This window comes from Bufo bufo, chromosome 4, assembly GCF_905171765.1.
Source record: "Bufo bufo chromosome 4, aBufBuf1.1, whole genome shotgun sequence".
Classification (NCBI taxonomy): domain Eukaryota; kingdom Metazoa; phylum Chordata; class Amphibia; order Anura; family Bufonidae; genus Bufo; species Bufo bufo.
This window is the reverse complement of record NC_053392.1, coordinates 18,376,416-18,382,742: the sequence shown is the minus strand read 5'-3', so window position 1 is coordinate 18,382,742 and position 6,327 is coordinate 18,376,416. Positions and strand designations below refer to the sequence as shown.

The window sequence follows — 6,327 nt, the reverse complement described above, 5'->3', positions numbered from 1 at the left end:
GTTACTGGCACATGATTGGGGGGCATCTATGGGGGAACATTTTACTGGCACATTATTGGGGGCATTTATTACTGGCACATTATTGAGGGCACTTATTACTAGCACATTATTGAGGGCAATTCTTACTGGCACATTATTGGTGGGCACTATAGGGGCATCTACTGAGGCCACAAAGACGGGGTATTTTATATGGGGGCTCTGTACAGTAGCATTTTATACTGGGGCACATTATGGTGGGTGGGTACTATGGGGAAGGGGAGAAAGGAGTACTATGGGGTAATCTACGGGGGGCACTAAGAAGGGGTATTTTATACTTGCAAATTATGGGGGACACTGAGTGCATCTACTAAGGCACTATATATGGGGCATTTTATACTGGTACATTATGGGGGGCACTAGGAGGAAGGGGGGAGAGGAGCACTATGAGGGCATTTACTGGGGCACTATATAGGAGTATTTTATACTGGCACATTATGGGGGCACTATGGGGACATTAGCTCAACTGGGGGCATTACAAGGGGGTATTTTTTGCACTGTCACATTATAAGGAGAATTATTTCTACTGGGGGGCTTTATTACTCCCCCATGGTATGAGCTCCCTAGTAGCAGCACCAGCCTCTCCCTGCTCTGCGACCCCATTGCCCCTTCTCCAAATCCTTATTATGAAATCTTTCTCATTAGGATAAAACAGAACATCAGTTCCACCGAGCCCCCCAACCAAAGTGTTGAAGTGGTGTCTGAGATCCCCAAGGGCCAAGCCAAGTAACTGTAAGTTTTCATTTGAAATATGTTTATGTTATACACATATAGCATACACTGTGACACACAATATACAGTATACCTCTACACTGTGTAGTCTGTTCTATAAGCACCATTGTTTTGTGGCGGCGGACAGAAAATCTGGAAGTTCCCCTCCCGAGACCAGGCTCTGGATTTGCCACTGCCAGGTAAGCAATCTGAATGCTAGCACCACCCCCGTCGGCAATCTGTCTGCTAGCACCCCCAATCCCCCCCCATCGATGATCTATCTGCTTAGCCCACCCCCACGTCAGCGGTCTGTTTACTATCCAACCCCCCCCCGTCACTGCTTGGGTCGGTCGGCAGGCTCAGTGAAGGACGTGAAGGAACGTCAGCGGCGGCGGCAGGGCGGAGCTTGATGGACGTCCCCTACGTGACTCGTTCGCACAGGTCAGAACACGATGACCACACGAAGAAGCGGTCACCAGAGGAAATTGAATAGCATTTGGTTTCTCGGTCAGCCAGCGAAAGTGAGGTGCACCTGACCTAGGTGAGCTGCTGCCCGCCAGGGGGAAAGGGGGTACTGTGGCGCTAAGGTTTGGGGGAGGATGCCCCCCTATGGCAGTAGCACCCCCATAGCCCCCATATATGGCTAAAAAATTATTGCTTCGGAGGGGCTTGGGGGGGTGACACCATTTTCTACCGCAACGGGTGACACCAGCCCTAGCAACGACACTGGTGGAAGGCAAGTTTTGAAATGATCATTGAGCATCATTGCTTCAGTCCAATCGACAAGTTATTCTACCTTTAGAGATATGTTGGTGGGGAAGCAAAGAAAGTTCTTGAAGGTAACTTCTATAGAAAAGATGAAGAAGCCAACAAGCAAGCTTGGGAAAAATTTAATGCAAGATATGGTCATTCTTTCTTAGTACAAAGAGCTTTTAGAGAGAAATTGAATAACTGGCCTAAAATAGGTCCTAAAGAACACTTCAGACTCCAAGAGTACGGTGACTTACTGCAAGCATGCAGCAATGCCATCCCACATGTTCAAGGACTAGAAGTACTGAACGACTATCTAGAAAACCACAGGATGCTAGCCAAGCTACCTGACAAAGTGGCTTCTAGATGGAATCGCTATGTGACTGAACAGTTAGATCTAGGCAAGAACTTCCCAAGTTTTAAAGAGTTCTCTGAGTTCGTCAATAAGGAAGCACAGATAGCATGTAATCCAGTAACATCATCTTACGTCTTAAAATCCTTAGAAGAAAGGCCGACAAGAGATATAAGACGCGCAAGAACAACTAGCTTTGCAACCAACACAGCAGCTAAGGGTCCAGATACCTACGAGAGCAAGTTCAAAGTCCCTACTGGGATCAGTAGAGAGATAGAGCCGACAAGTCTTCAGACTACCTTCAAGTGTATGTTCTTTGGATAGAACCACTCCATACATAAGTGCCAACAATTGAAGGCAAAGTCCCCAGAAGAAAAGAAAAAAATTGTGCTTGATAACCAACTGTGTTTTGGTAGGCCATGTTACTAAGGAGTGTAAGAAAAAGGCCATATGCAGCATTTGCAAAGGACGTCATCCTACACCACTTCATGAAGAACGTCCAAAGAAGGTTAAATTCTGAATACCTAAAGATACTGAGGAAGGAAAGAAAGTATCGGTATTCTCTTGCAGAGTGAGCGAAGGAGAAAGCAATGGCACATCAATGGTTGTACCAGTGTACATTTCAAATCCTAAAAGGAGGAACAAGAAGGCATATGCCTATGCACTACTGGATGCCCAGAGTGACGTCACCTTCATTGATCAAGACATCTGCAAAAAATTACAAGTGGCTACAGAACCAGTGAAGCTCAAACTCACCACAATGATGGGGAGACACATTAGTGAACAGTCAAAGGGTCAAAGGACTGAGAGTTAGAGGACTTCATTCAAACTGCACATTAGATCTACCTCCAGCTTATACAAAAGACAATATACCTCTAGATCGAGATCGCATACCTAGCTGTGAAGCAGCCAATGAATGGGAGCACCTATCTGTCACATCTCATGAAATGTCCCCGCTGAAGGAGTTTGGTATTGAACTGTTGATAGGCTACGATTGTCCCGAAGCCTTGGTACCACAAAAGGTAATCACAGGAGGAAAGGGTGAACCCTACACTGTTCAAACTGATCTAGGATGGGGTGTTGTTGGAGGAAAACAGCAGATTGCAAACTCAAGACAGGTGACAGGTTTGTGTCATTGAATATCTGTCCAAGAGTTACTAACTGTAAGTCCAGCAAAAGTAATCAAGATCCTTGAATCCGACTTTGCAGACATAAGTTCTAAAGAAAAGAGTGTATCCCAAGAAGACATAAAGTTCGTATACACTCTAGAAGAAAGTATTAAGCAGAATCAACAAGGTCATCTTGAAACGACCTCGCCTGCCAAATAACAGAAATCTTGCCCTAGCAAGATTGAAATGTTTGAAGAAAAAGATGGGAAGAGATCCCAAATTCAAGCAGGATTATTTGAAATTCATGGAAGGCATCCTCGAAGAAGGAAATGCAGAGAAAATTAGTAACAAACCTAAAGGAGGGGAAGTGTGGTGCATCCCTCATCAAGGTGTTTACCACTCAAAGAAACCAGATAAGATTACAGTAGTATTTGATTGCTCAGCAAAGTACAATGGTGTTGCATTGAATGATCATCTACTAAAAGTACCAGATCTTACAAACACTCTGCCTGGAGTACTCTGTAGATTCAGAAAATATCCCGTAGCGGTCATGTGTGATGTTGAAAAGATGTTCCACCAGTTTCATGTGAAGAATGAAGATAGAGATATCCTGAGGTTTCTATGGTGGGAGGATGGAGATACAGAGCCAGCAGAATACAGAATGAAAGTACACTTGTTTGCAGCATCATCTCCAGGTTGTGCCAATTATGGTATGAAGTACCTGGCTAATCAAAATGAAAAGGATCACCCATCAGCAGCAAATTTTCTGAAGAAAAACTTTTATGTAGATGATGGTCTCATAATTCTAGAGTCTACAGAATCTGCAATCAAACTAGTGAAATAAAGCCAAGAGTTATGCGCAAGAGGAAACCTGCACCTTCACAAATTCATCTCAAACAACAGAGAGGTACTGGAATCCATCACTGACTCTGAATGTGCAGCAGCAATGAAGAATGTAGATCTCAATTATGATCATCTTCCAGTTCAGAACGTACTTGGATTGGGATGGAATGTAGAGAACGACAAGTTCTTCTTTGAAGTATCTATTGAAGAGAAAGTTGCAACTAGACGAACATTTCTTTCCACAATGGCCTCTATATTTGAACTATTGGGATTCTTGGCCCCAGTAATCCTCAGAGCAAAAGAAATACTGCAAGAATTATGAAGACAGAAGTTGGGATGGGATCTGCCCATACCTGAAAATTTGAGGCCATGGTGGGAGAGTTGGATAAGAGACTTGCAAAACTTGACAGAAGTTTGGATACCCAGATGTTTTGTACCTCATGATTTCGGAAAGTACAAGAAAATAGAACTTCATCACTTTTCAGATGCCAGAAGTTATGGTTATGGTCAGTGCTCCTACATCAGAGTAATAGGAGAAGAAAAGATACACTGTGCCCTGGTTATGGGGAAGGCCATAGTTGCACCTACCAGTATTCAGACAATGCCAGGACTTGAACTGACAGCAGACATAGTTTCAGCATCAGTAAGCAAGTTTCTGAGAGAAGAATTGGAATTAAAAATAGATGAAGAATATTTTTGGACAGACTCACAAGTTGTCCTAGGATACATAAACAACAAAGCTAGAAGATTCCATATCTTTGTCGCCAACAGAGTTGAGAAAATTCGGGAAATAACAAATCCAAAACATTGGCATCACATTGACACAAAGAATAACCCAGCAGATCATGCTTCAAGAGGCCTAAATGTAACCAAACTGAAAAATTCAAACTGGTTCATAGGTCGAGAGTTCCTTTGGGAAAAGGAAAGCACGCCCAGTAAAGTTTACACAGAATTGTCTATGGGTGATCCAGAAGTAAAAGTTGTACAAACATTGAGCACTGCTGCCAAGTGTCAAGATGACATACTTAAAAGACAAGCCAGATGTTCAAAATTGAATATGGTCATAAACGTAGTAGCTCAAATTCAACGTTTGGCAAAGGGAATCAGAAAGAAAGAATTGTTGAATATAGAGGAAAGACTGAAAGCTGAAGGAACAGTCATAAGACTCATTCAACAGAGATTCTACATTGAAGAGTTGAAGAGACTTAGTCAAGAACCTAAAATGCTTCCGAACAACCACCCATTGTACAAGCTTAATCTTTTTCTGCAGGATTGTACAGTCGTGGCCAAAAGTTTTGAGAATTACATAAATATTGGAAATTGGAAAAGTTGTTGCTTAAGCTTTTATAATAGCAATTTGCATATACTCCAGAATGTTATGAAGAGTGATCAGATGAATTGCATAGTCCTTCTTTGCCATGAAAATTAACTTAATCCCAAAAAACTTTCCTCTGCATTTCATTGCTGTCATTAAAGGACCTGCTGAGATAATTTCAGTAATCGTCTTGTTAACTCAGGTGAGAATGTTGACGAGCACAAGGCTGGAGATCATTATGTCAGGCTGATTGGGATAAAATGGCAGACTTGACATGTTAAAAGGAGGGTGATGCTTGAAATCATTGTTCTTCTATTGTTAACCATGGTGACCTGCAAAGAAACGCGTGCAGCCATCATTGCGTTGCATAAAAATGGCTTCACAGGCAAGGATATTGTGGCTACTAAGATTGCACCTCAATCAACAATTTATAGGATCATCAAGAACTTCAAGGAAAGAGGTTCAATTCTTGTTAAGAAGGCTTCAGAGCGTCCAAGAAAGTCCAGCAAGCACAAGGATCGTCTCCTAAAGAGGATTCAGCTACGGGATCGGAGTGCCATCAGTGCAGAGCTTGCTCAGGAATGGCAGCAGGCAGGTGTGAGCGCATCTGCACGCACAGTGAGGCGAAGACTTTTGGAAGATGGCCTGGTGTCAAGAAGGGCAGCAAAGAAGCCACTTCTCTCCAAAAAAATTATCAGGGACAGATTGATCTTCTGCAGAAAGTATGGTGAATGGACTGCTGAGGACTGGGGCAAAGTCATATTCTCCGATGAAGCCTCTTTCCGATTGTTTGGGGCATCTGGAAAAAGGCTTGTCCGGAGAAGAAAAGGTGAGCGCTACTATCAGTCCTGTGTCATGCCAACAGTAAAGCATCCTGAGACCATTCATGTGTGGGGTTGCTTCTCATCCAAGGGAGTGGGCTCACTCACAATTTTGCCCAAAAACACAGCCATGAATAAAGAATGGTACTAAAACACCCTCCAACAGCAACTTCTTCCAACAATCAAACAACAGTTTGCATTTTCCAGCACGATGGAGCACCGTGCCATAAGGCAAAAGTGATAACTAAGTGGCTCGGGGACCAAAACGTTGACATTTCGGGTCCATGGCCTGGAAACTCCCCAGATCTTAATCCCATTGAGAACTTGTGGTCAATCCTCAAGAGGCGGGTGGACAAACAAAAACCCACTAATTCTGACAAACTCCAAGAA

At 43.2% G+C, this 6,327-nt stretch overlaps 1 long non-coding RNA gene across 1 annotated transcript in view; it reads right to left on the bottom strand.

Moving 5' to 3' along the window:
- Positions 1-945: 945 nt before the first annotated feature.
- LOC120997041 overlaps positions 946-6,327 on the bottom strand; it is a 20,062-nt gene continuing 14,680 nt past the window's right edge. Inside the window, exons 2-3 of the long non-coding RNA XR_005778051.1 lie at positions 4,322-4,357; positions 946-956 (exon numbers count right to left, since the gene is read on the bottom strand). This is a non-coding gene — a long non-coding RNA (uncharacterized LOC120997041). The remainder of the gene's footprint in view (positions 957-4,321; positions 4,358-6,327) is intronic.